We start from the raw sequence: 16,447 nt of genomic DNA, 5'->3' as shown, positions 1-16,447 counted from the left end.
TAAGAAAAAAAATATAACAGAACTTCTGGAAATGAAAGAGCCATTTAAGGAATGTCACAATACAGAGGAAAGTTTTAACAGACTAGAGAAGCTAAAGAAAGAATTTAAGAGCTGAAGACAAGACTTTTGAATTAACCCGATCAAAAATGAAGAATAAAAGAATCAAAAAGAATGAACAATCTCTCTGAGAAATAGGGGGTTGTGAAAAACAAACAAATATAAGAATCATAGATATCCCTGAGGAAGAAGAACAGCAAATGTCATGAAAACTTATTTGAAGGAATATTGGAGGAAAACTTCTCTGGTATTGCTAGAGATTTAGAAGTCCAGATACAGGAATGTCAGCAAACACTTGGAAGGCTCAAGTTAAAAATCACATTGCCAAAACACATGGTCATCAGTCTGGCTAAAGCCACAGTAGAGAAAAATCCTATAAGCTGCAAGATGAAAGCATCAAGTAACTTACAAAGGAAAACCCATCAGACTAATGGTAGACTTCTCCCACAAAACCTTTCAAGCCATAAGGGACTGGAATTCCATTTTATAGTCTTCTTAAGCAGAATAACTGTCAGCCAAGAATTTTGTATCCTGCAAAACTAACTTTCATAAATGAATGAGAAATAAAGTTTTTCCCAGACAAGCAAACACTAAGAGAAATTGGCACCACTAGACCTGATGTACAAGAAATGCTTAAAATTGCTCTATATAATGGAACAGAACAATCAATATCTACCAGTGCAAAAACGTGTAAAAGTTAAAACTCACAATTCATAAAATAGTAACAGAGGGAGAAAACAAAGCAACTAGGTAATAATCAACATGACGACCAGAGAAGTTGCTCACATATCAATACTAACATTGAATGTAAATTGTCTTAATGCCCCACTTAAAAGATATAGATTGGCTAAATGGATAAAATAAGACAACTCAAGTAATATATGCTATCTCCAAGAAGCCTATTTTACTTGGAAAGATTCTCATAGACTCAAGGTAAAAAAATAGTCCACACAAATGGAAACCAAAAGTGAGCAAGAGTAGTATTTTCATATCAGATAATAGACTTTAAATCAACAGTGGTTAAAAAAAAAAGGCAAAGATGGTCATTATATAATGATAAAGGGATCAATTCAACAAGAAGATATAATAATCCTAAACATATTTGTACCTAACATGGGAGATCCCAGATTCATAATACAAATTCTATTAGATCTAAGGAAAAAAATAACAATATCATAATAGCCAGGGACTTCAGCATTCTGCTAAGTGAACTAGGCAGATCATTATAGCAAAATATCAATAAAGAAATACTGTACTTAAATGGGACTCTAGAGGACCTAACAGACATTTATAGAACATTCTACCTCAAAACTGCAGAATATAGATTCTTCTCATCAGCACATGGGACATTTTCCAAGATAGAGCATATTTTAGTCCATAAAATAAATCTCAACAAATTTAGAAATATTGAAATTATACCATGTATTTTCTCAGACCACAATGTAATAAAACTAGACATTAATTCTAAGAGGAACTCTCAAAACTACAAAAATGCATGCAAATTAAACAACCTGCTGCTGAATGATTTTTGGGTCAATGATGAAATCATGATGGAAATCAAAAAAATTTTTGAGTTGACTACAATGGTAATACTAGTTCCCAAAATCTCTGGGATACAGAAGAAACACACTCAATGCCTACATCAAAAGGACAGATCATAAATTTACAATTTGTCATACCTCAAGGAACTAGAAAAACAATGAAATACCACATTACCCCTGTCAGATCGGCCATTATTAAAAAGTCAAAAAACAATAGATATTAGCACAGGTGTGGTGAAAAAGCACTGCTCATACACTGTTGGTGGGAATGTAAATTAGTACAATCTCTATGGAAAACAGTACGGAGATTCCTCAAAGAGCTAAAAATTGACCTACTATTTAATCTGATAATACCCTACTGGATATCTACGCAAAAGAAAAGAGGTCATTAAACAAAAAAAGACTCCTGCACCTCCATGGTTATTGCAGTACAATTCACAATTGCAAAGATATGTGAAACCTTGCTGCTAATTCACGCATAGGTTGAGATGGATTTACTTCCACTACAGCTTTCAGCTCATCATTATCCACCTTGGTCTCAGGTCCCCACGTGGCTCATTTTCAAGATTAAAATCACCAAAATGGAACTTCTCAAACCATTGACATACTGTGTGTTCATTAGCCACATCCTTCCCAAACACTTAGTTGATATTTTGAGCTGTCTGTGCTGCATTGGTTCCATGATGGAACTCATATTCAAAATAACACAAATTTTTGACTTGTCCATGTTTCACAAAAATTGCTTTTAAAAAAAATTGAAATATAATCACAAACCAAAACATGCATTTGAAAGAATGAGGATGTACCTTTACAGTAAAAAACAAAACAAGAAGTATCAAAGTGAAATGTCAGAAATATCAACTGTCAAACTTAGTACGAAAGCATACATTCCATACTTAATACCTTCAGCCCAAATACTACCACACTAAGGATGAGGCTCCAACATAGGAATGTTGGTGTATACAAAGTTTCAGTCCATGATATTAGGTGAGGGCCTAGATAATAAGGATGGATCAGGGCTAAGAACCCAGCCTTGGGGAAACTTAGTTGCACTAGTCACAGTGTCATGATAGCGAATAAATTGGTTTATTATGGGGATTAAACTTCTAAAATACGAACCCTTAAATTAACTGTGCCTAAGCACTGGGTTGATTTCACTGCATGGGGCAACTTCTTAGCCTCTAGGTGAAAGCTAAGCAGACATTTTTCCAATCACTACGTTGGCAGGAGCCAAGCAAACTTTAGAGGGTACTGGGAAAGGAGTGGGCGACTAAGGCCATGATGTGGAGAGGGGCTGGCCTGGGAAACAGGAGAAGTCAGCAGTCATGGGAAAATGCCCTCTGGGGACTTGTCAGTCTTTTCCTTCCCATTCTCACCAGCTCTTTCTGCCTCTAGCCCATTTCTCTCTCATTCATTGACATCTGCTCCCTGAGTTGTACAATTGTGTGGAAGCATATCTGCATTGCCCCAGGGAAGGATTATATACATTTATTAAATGGAAACAGAGCTAATTGTAGAAAACTTAACTTTAAAAAAAAAGTTGGAAATACTACTCAAAGGTAGTGAGTGACAGCAGTGTAGCCAGCAAACCTGTCATTGAACCGCTGCTAGAAGGAAGAAGAATCCAGCTGCTGGCACCTTTGTGGTGCCAAAATTGAGAAAACTTTGTATTTTGTAACCCACAGCAGTATTGATTATTCTCTACCACCTTCTGTGGGAACCAGAAATAATTGTAGCAGGAAGGCTGGCCAGGGGCAAGTAGAAAAAGGGGTTTCCAAACAATTCAGGGAGCACAGGGAGGGGAGCATCTATTGACTGGGACCTCCAGGTCCTAGGCTGCCTTTTGAAACCTGCCTCTTCCTCCACATAGCTCTGGCCCGTGTTGATGTGGAGTGACGGGGAACATTTCTCCATTCCATTACCAGTAAATTCCAAAGGGAAGTCTGACCAAACTGCCCCCTGGTTGCTCTCATTTCTAAATTTTGAGCTGGTGACTGAAGTTACTTATAAGGTGGTTACATTGCACTCAATGGCTTAAATAATGCATATTTATTTATATCTTTAAACAGGCTTCTTTAGGCACCTTCTGCTCTCAGAACTGTCATAGTTAAGCTGAAGAGGGTGAGTTCAGGCTGGAAGGACAGTTTTCTGTTTCTTGAGTTTAAATTAAATCCTTGACATTATAAAACGTTACGGATGTATTACCATCGCTGATTGTGTTCTGTTCATATGGTTTTGCTATTGCATTATTCAGAATCAAGTTAAAAATTCTTTTTTATTGTGTTTGAATGTTTCTAGGATGCAGACAGATCAATATTTCTAGCCTGTGCACACACTCTACCTAAGGGCTGTGAGTCATTTTTGCTTTGAAAGAAATAGCACTTAACGACTGTCAGTCAAGTCAGTTGTAAGAAACATAGAACTCTTTAAGAATTACTCTGCCTCCTCCTCACATCTAAATATAGCTAACTGGTTGGAGTGTCTAAGAAAGATAGCTAAGCTGTGTTTGAAAAATGGTGCAGGTGTGATTAATCAATGCAAATAAAAAGCTCAAGGTCTTTTTACCTATATACATCAAATACATAATTTTTAATTAAATGAAAAATTGTATAAATGTATGAGTAACAAATATGTGTAAGGAAATGACCTAGGCTCTTAAAGTCATTTGTATATCACAATTACAGTATTTCACTTTTATGGATCCCTGTATCCTGGTTGGCAAAGTACAGGGCAGGGTATGAAGATGGGGTTTCTAGTCTCTACTCAGCCATTGCTTAACTGCATCATCTGTAAAAACTCCTGCCTTCAACTCTTCTTTCTCAAGGTCTGAGTCTCCTTTCAGACAATAGGTTAAAAACTACACATTAAGCATTAGCTGTATATTTCCGGATTTATTTGCAGTGCCCTTGTGAGAAGTTGGAGTTAATATCAATATTGCTTAATATAGAAGAAATCCTCCTTTAAAACTGACTTGCCTAATTAAGAACTGTTTACTGTTCCCCAAAGTAAATAAAAGCAAATTTGTTCCTCTTGCATCTAATATACTAATAAATGTAACAACTATTTATCCAGTGACTACTTACCTTTGGCTCCTCTGTGTGCAAGGTGTGTATATATTTGATCTTCTCCCTGTATGAGTCTCCATTTACCTTTCACATAATTTATATTTACCAAGTGATATTTGGATTCTACCAGCACATTACCACTAGGCGTGCCAATAAAGCAGCTATCCTGTGCCCTAATATCCCTGATTATATTTGTATCAGTGTCTACAGAGGTTGTGTTAGTGGATGGAACAATGGACTGTACCATTAAATTAGCACAATTTTGCAGCATTGCCTGGCAGAAGCTCACACTTAATCCAAGAGGTTATTCAACCCTATCCAATATGATTACTCTATAAATATTTGCCCAAGCTCAGCACCAGCCGTTATATCACTAATCACACACAGGTTTGTTATAGCAAAGACCCCCAGTGTCAGCAATTTGAAAAACAAAGCTAATTAGTTTTGATTTAGGGATGGGAAGACTTATTAAGTTGAAAGCGAACAGTTTGCACAGTATAGTGGCTATTTAGAGCACATATGAATATGAAGGAGATTTATTGTTGTTTGCATAGGATTTTGAGAAGGAATGGAAAGACTACTAAGCTAGGAATCCAGACATATGTGACAGCCAGCGTCAGCAACCAGTGATAGCTGAGGGGTCGGGGGAGATAATAGAAACACCCCTTTAAAGTACTACTCCAAATAAGCATACATCTGAGTAAACAGTGTATTTGCTATGCAACCAGCTTTAGGACAAGTCCCTGATTTCTGTTTCCAAACAGATCACTTCTCCAATAGAATATTCAGGAACCAGCGCTAGTACTGGCCCACTAGTATCCATCTGGGGGGAGGATGTCCAAGAAGCCCCTTACCCTTATATCTCTCAGCCACCCGTCTGCTGTGACTGTTGTTTGTTTTATTCTTATGTCTGCAACCTTTACAAACTGTTAGAAAGTGCAGTAACATATACCCTTATCAGCACCAAATAGTACAGTGTTATTTATTCTAGTTTGTGAAAAGCAAAACTATTCAATGAAAAGATATTTACTCTGGGGCATGAAAATAAGAGAACTAACATTAATTGAGCCCTTAACTTGTGCCAAGCACTGTACTACTTTCTTTAAATATGCTGCTCTCATTTAATACTCATAGCAACTTTATTTGGTAGGACTTATTATTTCCTCCTTAAAGATGAGGAAATTGGGACCCAGTGGAGCCAGATAACCTAGCTGAGGTCATCTCACGCTGGTTCCCACTGATAGCCACTCTCTTCCACTCACAGTTGAGACCTTAGATAATATGTTTCCTTTCTCTGTGTCACTTGCCTCCTCTGTGAGGAGTAGATGGGATCATTGTTCTCCCAACCTTTTTGATTTTACCATTTTATTAGTTGAAAAAAATTCTTTGAGCACATATGTGCCATCCAATACATTCTTATTTTGAATCATATATATGTGCTATTTTAAATTTATTCAATTGTTCTCTCATTTCTTTCTTAAATTTTATACTAAAATGCACAGGTATGTGCATTTTAATATATTTTTGCCTTGACAGAATGGATCAAGATTCCTGTGCACCCTACTTTGGAAACTACTAGAGTCGATGACCTCCACAGTCCCTACAAGTTCTAAAAGTCTATGATTCTAGGTTTTCTGGTCAGCTTTGTAAATTGCAGAAAGAATGCACTGATGAAAATCTTATTGGCATGGATAAATTCTGATCAAGAAGCTAGAGAAGGCTGGAAAAACTAGCCCAGAAGATTTCAGCTGAGAATTCCGAGCAAGACAATTTGGAGAAACTGAAAACTCAACAAATGGGAAAGAAAAACCAGGGATCAAAGGAGGTAATGTAGTAATAATAGTAAGGACAGCAGAATACTTTCTATGTGCCAGGTCCTAGAGCATTATTTAATATTTAATCTTCACAACAACCCCATGAGGTGTGTACCATTATCACCGCTAGTTTACAGAAGGGAAAAATGCAGCACAGAGAAGTCAAGTAACTTGCTGAAGGTCATACAGCTAAGAAGTGGCAGAATCTGGACACCTGGTCCCAGAATTGAGCAATAAAAGGAAGCATAGGGAACAAACAGCATAGAAAATTGCTAAGTCTTAGTGGATATTTGTTTATTGCCTTGTTAGTATCCAAGCCTCCTGAACTCACTCCTAAAACTGTTCCCTAGTTTCCCATTTGATGTTTGGATGAGATTGGCTTTCATCCTCAACTCCTGGTAGGCCCACCCAGTGTAAGGCATTCAGTGTGTTTCATCTAACTAATTTCAGAGATGGCTATCTGATCTAGTTAAAACAAATTAAGGTCAAGAAAGGTTAATTGTGTGACTTAATATGCTTTTGGGGACAGACTTATCTTGCAAGTATGAGAGGAGAGTTTGCCTGGAATGTAGTCAACACCAAGGAAGCCGAGCATAAAAATGGGGAGAGAGCCTAATTTTATTTTATGATACTTGATTCAAGCCCTTGTAGAAGTTAGATACACCTGTGGACCACCTAGTTATATGAGTCAACAAGTCCCTTTTAGTTGAATTTATGTTGAGTAGTCTCATACCTGTAACATAAAATAGTCTGAGAAATATATGGAGAGAAGTTAGGCGGGAAAAGATCTTGAAGTCTTTGAGATCAACCTCAGGTTGCAGGTAGTGACCTTGCTCTGATAAAAGAACCATGGCATCTGACTATTAGGTGGATCCAGGAAAGCGCTGTGGACTTTTTCATGTGTTTTCTAGGTACACAGAAAAGCCTGGCTGACCTTTTCTGCCAGATGAATTATTGCCTACTTCATGGTTTTGCCTAAGGCCCACCTAATGACTAACAAATAAAGAGAAAGATGTGACCACAATCAATTAAATCAAAACCAGAAATTTTGAAGGATTTATGACCCAATGTTAATATACTCTACAAAATAACTAATCCCAAACTCCAGTGAAAAATAATCTTTAAAGAATCCCCTATGCAAACATTTTACTTTTTTCTTAGTCCAGGTCAATCTCCTTGTATTTCTGGTGATGTTTTGTTCATATCATCCCCCTCCCAACTGTCTATCCAATGGAATTGGGAAGAGATATTCTTCAAGACCATTTTCCTGTTTATTTTCACCAATATTGTTCTTTCCTTTTTTTAAACCACTGAAGTTGGTATTGCCTATTCTACTAATGGGCATTTAGTCATTTGTTGTCTTATTACCTTGTACACTTGTGTATGTGGAAGAGTAAGAGAGAGAGACAGAGATGTATTATACTGATTAATTCTTAGAGGAACCAGATGGAATGAACTCAAGCACTATTCCCTGTAGGTTGAGTAAGGCAGAGAAAGCAGAAGAATGGGGAGAATCTAGATCTGTGGCTCAGCCTGAGGTTGGTAAAATTAGAGACAGGCATGTGGAGGCCAGAGAGTTTTCAACTATAAAATCAGGCCAAGTATGGAAGAGACAAAAGAGATAAGTACCTTCAGGTCCAAATGAATCTTCACTGTCTGTGAAAGGAGGAACAACATAGGTGATGAGCAGAGGGCCAAATGACAGGCCAGACACTGAGGACAAGACTTGAGGAGGTCAGGAGCACAGCCACTGGGTGACAGATTCTTGGTGAGGAAGGCTTCCCTGGGATCTGGAATGAAAGTAGAACTCTAGACATTGAAGACTAGAATGGAAGCAGAGTGTTGGAGCTCGAGGATTCAAATTGGATGTATGTCAGAATCTAGAATTAGGTCCCCAAAATGTAATGCTCTAAAATAATCACAAACAATAATTAGAGCAGTGTGATATAAGTTACTAACAGAGTGATCTTGGACAGATTACCGTAACCTCTCTGTGTTTCAGTTTCCTCCCTGGTAAAGTGAGGCAGCTGGACTCAATGAACCCCAAGATTCCATTTCAGGGATTTCCTAACCAAGGAAGAATATATTTGTTCCAATCTCTAAAGATCTCAGACCATCTGAGAGACCTGCCTATTACTGTAAATTATTTTAAATATTAAGGTTATGTTTAAGAAAAAAAAATTCTATGGGAAAAAAAGAGTTTGAAAACCACTAGAACTAATACTAGCAAGGCCTGTTTCAGTGATATGAACACAAGGACTGACTGAGATTATCTATTCTTCTGTCAATTAACACTAGGTGGGAGGTGATTTGTAGGTTTTGTTGACATCACTTGAGAGGATCTTGGGAGCAAAGGGCCTAAAGGATATAATAAAACATTTAGTTTTCAGATCAAATATATGTATTATTGTATTTCATATTTTAAATAAGACATATTATGATAGACATTTAAAAATAGAGATAAGTGTAAGGAAGAATATAAATACATACACATAGGTGTGTATATGAATATGTAGATAGATATATAGATCATTTTTCAACACACTAAGGGCCATGCTTTATATTCAAGGGTAAATTAGGATGGTGTAGTAGGAATGTTAAAATTATAAAAGTAATCAAATTACAAGGTAATGTAAATGGGTCTTAAAAGAGGTAAATATAATTTCTTCTCAGTTCTGAAGCTCTTAACCAATTAAAGATCATTTCATCTTTATATTAGAAGGTAATGTAAACATGTCATAAAAGAGGCAAATATAATTTGCTATAAAAGTTCAGCATAAGATGAAATGATTTTTAATTGGTTAAGAGCTTCAGAATTGAGAAGAAATAGGGGCTAGTTAGGCTATAGGGGTTTTAGAGAGACTTACATGAGAAAGAAGACGCTCCCAGACAGGATAATCCAAAGAGAGGTATAGCCATGGAAGCCCGTGGAACATGTGTGAATAAACCACTTCCAGATCAAGTAATGCATTCAGACTCTCACCCTTTTCTTCTGCTTTCTCTGCCTCATCAGCAATTTCATATGCAGTCAAGATATTAATACTTTCCCTACAGGCCCCATAAGCTAACTATTTTGGCATCCCTAAGCTATTGATGACAGGGATTGGAAATATCCCATCACTGCTAACATAGAGCACTCTATTTCCAGATCTCATTTGAGGCAAGTAGCAATACATTTTATCAGGATGTGGGCTTTAAACCCCATCTTTATCTTTCCAATACCCTTTGAGTAGGAGATAGGAGGATGTTTAGTTTACAAACAGACAGCAGACATAGAGAGTGCCATTGTCTGCAGGCAGTTAGCATTTAAGATCATATTGAAAAGAAAACCTTTCCTATAACAGTCCTATATAGACTTCCAAATATAAACTGCTCTATGAGCAAGTATCCACATAAAGACTGAGACTTCCCAGTAAGCATTCTGCAGCAAGGGACAGCACAGGTTTTGTTGGAGATAAATAGAGTAGGACACACAGGAGACAAATCCACTCAGACTCAAGTTGTTGCCAGTTATTGAGTTATTGAATTAAACGATTGCCAGTTTCTTCCCAAGGAGGAACTGGAACTGTGATCCAAACCTGCTGTATGTTTATTGTGTGTTAGTTGTTGAACTGAAATGTATCTGTGCTTGGAAAGCCCTCTCTTTCTCAGCCTGCTTGTTGAAGCTCGGCTCAGCACCTCTTGTGGCTCACCCAGGCCCATAGGCATAGAGTTGCCTAGGCCAATAAATAGGAAATCAATTACCTAAGACTTTACAAAGAATTGGACACTTTATTAAAGATTGCATGGGGAAAGAAGGGGAGGGTTACATTACATGCTATGTCTGCAAACTTAATAAAAATCTCTATTAGTCACATCTGTTCTCCCTCTGAAGTTCTCCAGTTGCCTCATTTCTTTCTCAATCCTTTCTCTGCTCCTGAAGCTTTACTGTCTCTGCCTTGTAAGGTTTCTATTCCAGCAACCCTCCTCTCTCTATATCTCCTTCCTATCTTACATAGACCTAGTTAAACTCTCTCTTTTTCAGTAGCCACTGTCTTTTGAGGATGCCAGAAAATTGCAAATCACTAATTTTCTTCAATAGAAATTTAAAAATTTTCCATATGTATAATAAAGAATATGTTTATTTTCAAAATGTCTGCTTAGTTATTCTCAACAAATCCTTCAAACTGTCTTCAAAGAGAGAAGCTTAAGTTACATAACTCCTTCGGATCCTATTAATACTGAATGCAGGTAGATCTTACCTGAATATTACAGTCAGGATCTTGACACCCCAAAATTTGACCAATCCAGTTAAGAAGACCCATTCTATTTCCCAAATACTTCACTTTTACTGCAGCATGACACATTCTAGAGATAAGATTGGGAAGGTATACCTGGAAGAAATGACTAAGTTGCTTAAACTCCAGACAAGGGGACTCACTAAGGTGATTTTCCCTAGCGAAATCTAGTGCCTTGACCAGAGCTTTGCTTCAGAAAGTCCAGGCGGTCAGTGCTAGGTGGGCTCTCGTGGAGGGAGAGAGAGACTGAAATTGGAGAATACAATTACAAAACTGTGGTAATATTTCCATGGTCACTAGAAAGGTGTCCTCTGAAGAAAACCCGAGATAATTCCCCAAATTCTACTATAGCCTGAATAAAGCATTCGTTTTATTCTGGACAATTTGCTATTTCTCGTTTGGATTTTCACTTAAGAAGTGAATACCACATAAAGTAGATAGAATAGTCTCATGAATGGAAAGACAGAACTCCCCTTGTTTACTTACTAAATTGCAATACTGTTTTATAAATGAGCAATAATAAACATATTATTTAGGCTATTAAGTCTAAAATGTCCGATTTCCTTAAGTACTAAGTTTGACAGTTGATATCTCTGACATTTCACTTTGACCCTTCTTGTTTTATTTCTATTGTGCAGGTACCTCTTCATTCTTTGAAACGCACGGTTTGGCTTGTGATGATCTTTCAAAAAAAATTTTAGAGCCATTTTTGTGAAACCATGGATAAGTCAAAAATTCGTGTTATTTTCAAATATGAGTCCTGTCGTTGGAACCAAATGTTGCACAGACAGCTTGAAATATCAACAAAGTGTTTGGGAAGGATGTGGCTGATGAGTGCACAGTACATGGATGGTTTGAGAAGTTCCATTCTGGTGATTTTAATATTGAAAATGAGCCACGTGGATGACCTGAGACTAAGGTGGATAATGGTGAGCTGAAAGCTGAATTGGAAGCAAATCCATCTCAACGTATGCGTGAATTAGCAGCAAGATTTGACATTATTATTCAAACAACATTGGATCATTGGAAACAAACGGGCAAGATAAAGAAGCTGCATAGATGGGTTCCACATGAATTAAATGAGCATGAGAAGAGAAAGCATCTGGAAGCTTGCCTTTCTTTGCTGTCATGACATAAAGGCAAACCATTTTTACACCATATAAATGGATCCTTTTTGACAGTCACAAGCATTCGGCACAGTGGTTGAATAAAGATGAAGTGCTGAAACACAGTCCAAAACTGAATGTTCATTAAAAAAAGCTAATGGTATCTGTTTGGTGGTCCAGCACTGGTATTATTCACTACAGCTTTATGAAACCTGGTCAATCAATTACAGCGGGATGTCTACTGCAACCAGCTGGACAGAAAGATGAGGATGCTTGAGATTAAGCAGCCGAGATTGGTCAATAGAGACACTCCCATCCACAAACGCACAAAGAAGGCTGCTCAAACTGCAGAGGCTGGACTTGGAAACTCTCTGTCATCCACGGCATTCGCCAGCCCTTGCACCAACTGAGTACCACTCCTTCAGATTTTGGAACACTTCTTGCAAGGAAAAATATTCGATTCCCAACAAGCTGTGGAAAATGCCCTTTGTGGTTTCATCGTCACTTGCTCTCCAGGCTTCTTCGCTGCTGGCACAAACAAGCTACTGTTAAGATAGCAAAGCTGTGTCAACAGGTCAGGAGCATACCTCGATTAGTTGTACTGCTTTTTGTTTGAGATATAATAAACTAAACTTCTGATTCAAAATCAGACACTTCATATTTAACGACCTGATAATATGAATTCATTCTGGAGATATGAAGACTTGTGTAGGCTAATAAAAAGGAAATATTTAAAATATTTTAATATGTAAAGACAGAGACATCTGTGAGGCTCAGCATTTGCAGCCCACCCACCTTCTAGTCAGAGATGCTTCCCATTCTGCCTTTACTTTTTAATTGCCATGCGACATTTCAAGATCATTTAAGCTCTGTTCTTCAGTTTCCTAATCTATGAAAGGTAGATAATACTTGTCTTAAAGTATTGTTCCTAGGATCAAATTATCAGTAGAAGAGGGGACATTTGGCAAAAGAAAAAAAGAAAAAAAATTGAAATGTTATAAAAATTTAAAGGGATAAAAGATCATTTTTGTAAACAAAATTTGTTTTTTTGGCCCACTGTTCCTGAATAAGTCCTATGTGGCTGGGTTGAAAGGATAAAAGACATTTAACTTCTATAAATATGTCCCTGACTATTAATATTTGATCATGTACCCTGCTCTTAGGGTTTAAAAAATGTTGGTGAACACTGGTGTTAGATGTATGATGTTAAAAAAAAAAAAGATGTATGATGCTTCTAGGATAGAAAATTTAATCGAGTATAAATTGGTAACTCCTCAGAAGTTTTCTGGAATGGTTGGAAAGATATTCAATTGAGATGAGCCCAATCAGAAATAAGTTATCCTCTGATCACCATAAAAAAACCAACTCTTCGTAATAACATTTAATAATCTCAGTCTCCCTTTTCCAGCACTAATGCTACACCTCAGCCTTGCTTGAAAATATGTACTGTTGCTACCACAGATGTACCTGTGCTAAAAAGAAACAGGCTTTCGCTTCTAAGACTGTCAAATCGGGAGCTTTCACAAGAACACAAAAATTCCCTCTATTATTGCACATCATAGAACTCATGCCTGTAGCTTGAAAATAGAAGTCTTTGGTGTAGGCATTTGCTTGTTTGACAGTTCTGTTCTAAATTTTGCAACTAGTGGGACTGTAAAGTGCCTGTCTGACAATGGTGTACCAGAGCTTAGTCATGCAAAATAATTATTGTTCACGGTTCCTTAGCTGAAGTCAATAGCTCCCTGCAAAACACAACATAATGCAGAGATCTAAAGTTACCAAATCAAAACGGAGAAAAAGAAGAATTTTAAACAGGTCTGGCAGGAAAAAATAGTTTCTACAAGATTTACCAAGTAATTTCTCTCAGCCCATGGAAAGCTCTAATCTTTCTAAGAGAGGCTCCCTGATAGAAGTGTTGATAAATTTTATTAGTCCATTCTGGTAATTGTTATCAGTAAGCTTATGTGATGTCAAAGGAACAAAAGTAATTATGGAGATATTAGCAAATAATGCACAGTGCTTATTTTCTAAACTTGAAATAATAAGTATGTCTCCATGTTGCCTGAAATATTTGTCAGGGAATCCTGCTTGACTGCTTGAATAAAAAGGATAATCTCCTTATTAACCTTTGGTAGATAATTAGACATAAGAATATCCTTCTTTTAGGAAAAACAAGCAAATAACAATATGTATTGTTTCCCTAGAAAAGACAGAAACCCTGAAATAAACAAGGAACTCACAGAGATCTATGAGAAGTATAGTTCTCATAGAGAACTATGACATATTTATGTGCATTTCCCTTTAATACTTGCAATCCAATATTAAGGTGAAGCCACTAGTGATCAATATGTAATTAATTTAGTCATAGTTTATTTTAAAAAGTTAATTTGTTGTCTAGATATAATTTGTATACAGTGAAATGCACAGATTTTAATATGTACAGGTCAATGAGTTTTGACAAATGTATACTCCCATGTAACCAATAGTCTGCACATGTCCATCATTCTGGAAAGTTTGTTCATGCTCTGCATGTTTGTGTCCCCCCAAATTCATATGTTGAAACTTAATCCCTAATGTGATGGTATTAAAAGGCGAGGCTTCCAGGAGGTGAACAGGTCATGGGAGTGGAGCCCTCATGAATGGGATTAGTGCCCTTACAAAAGAGGTTGAAGAGAGCTGCCTTGCCCCTTCCTCTATGTGAGGAGGCAGCAGGAAGGCACTATCTTAAAAACACAGAGCAGGTCCTCAACATGCACCAGATCCGCTGGTGCCTTGAACTTGGACTTCCCAGCCTCTAGAAGTATATGCAATACATTTCTTCCATTGTTTATAAAGTACCCAGTTTAAGGTATTTGGTTATAGCAGCACAAATGAACCACGACATGCTCCTTTCCAGCCAATCACTGCCCCCACTCCATTAGAAACAGCCACTTTTTTCATTTTTATTTTTATAGATTAGTTTTTCTTATTTTTGAATTTCATGTAAATGAAACCATACTCTTTGTGTGTGGCTTCTTTTGCTTAGCATAATACTGAGATATAGCTTTGTTATTGTGCTTATCAATAGTTTTTAATAGTTTTTTGTGATGTAGTTAACATTTTCTTGAATGAATACACTGCATTTTGTCTTTGCACTTTTCTGCTGATGAATATTTTGGTTTCTCCAGTTATTCATAATTATGAATAAAGCTACTAAGATCATTTTTAAATAATTCTTTATGTGGCCATATGTTCTCATTTCTTTTGGGTGAATGCTGTACCTAGAAGCAGAATTGTTGGATTATAAAATAGATCTATGGGACTGGGTGCAGTGAAATGGCTGAATAGAAACCTGCAGTGATCATCCCTCTGCATTAACACCAAATTCAACAACTATCCACACAAGAAAGCACCTTCAGAAGAACCAAAAATCAGATAAGTGAACATAGTACCTGGTTTTAGCATTACATCAAGGAGAGAGCACTGAAGAGGGCAGAAAAGATAGTCTTGCATTGCCTAAGCCACCCCTCCCGGCAACCCCAGCAGCATACAGCCAATGAACCAGTTGAAGAGAGAATCCGTGTGCCCAGGAGGAGGAATAGTCACATGATTGTGGGAATTTTCATTGGAACTCAGGGCTGCCCTGTCACAGGGGAACACAGCACAGGGCAGAATTCTGCTGATGCCCACAAGTGAGCTTTTAGACCAGTCTGGCCAGAGAGAAATCCTCAGCTCTGAAACCCTGAGTACTAGCTAGCCCTATTATGGGCTGACAAAAAGCAGCCTGGGGCCTGGACTAAATTCCTAAGGCAGCCGGGCCACAAAGGCTGCAGTCTTTGGGTAATTCTTGTGGCTGTGCTGGCTTGGAGCCAGTGGAGTTGGGGTGCATGTGACCCAGTGAAATAAATACCAGTGGTGACAGACAAGCCATTGCCTGTGCCACCCTTTCCCCAACCGCAGGCAGTCCAGCTCAGGGAGAGTCTTCTACTTGGGGAAAGGAAAGAGAAGAGTTCAGAGGACTTTGTTTTGCAACTTGGGTACTAAGTCATGGTAATATAAAGTACCAAGCAGACTCCTGAAGCCCCAATTCTGGGACTTAATTCCTGGACGGTGTTTCTAGAACCACCTTGGGCCAGAAGAGAGGCTGCTGCCCTGAAGAGAAGGATCCAGTCCTGACAAGATTCACCACCTGCTGACTAAAGAGCCCTTGGACTTTGCATAAATATCAGAGGTAACCAGGCAGCAGTCACCAAGTGCTTTGGGTGAGACTGGGCTGGCTTCAGGTGTGACCTGGCACAGTCCTAGCTGTGGTGGCCATGAGAGAGTGCCCACATCACTCCTCCCCCAAGTCTAGCAGCCCAACACAGAGTGAGAGGCCTTGCCTGGTAATCCAGAAAAATCTCCCATATATTACCTAAGCCCACCAAGGTAGTACCACCAGGTGTCTGCAAGAGTAACAGCATTACTGGGCTTGGGGCACCCCCAGTGCTTGCTGAGATGGCTGCAGTAACCAAAGACTAGATCCTAACACTCAATTTCTTTGAATATCTTGAAAGCCTTCTCAAGAAGGATGGGTTCAAACAAGTGCAGATTTTGAAGTTTAAAATA

The sequence above is a fragment of the Microcebus murinus genome, chromosome 10, assembly GCF_040939455.1.
Source record: "Microcebus murinus isolate Inina chromosome 10, M.murinus_Inina_mat1.0, whole genome shotgun sequence".
NCBI lineage: Eukaryota > Metazoa > Chordata > Mammalia > Primates > Cheirogaleidae > Microcebus > Microcebus murinus.
Note: the sequence above shows the minus strand (reverse complement) of the source record.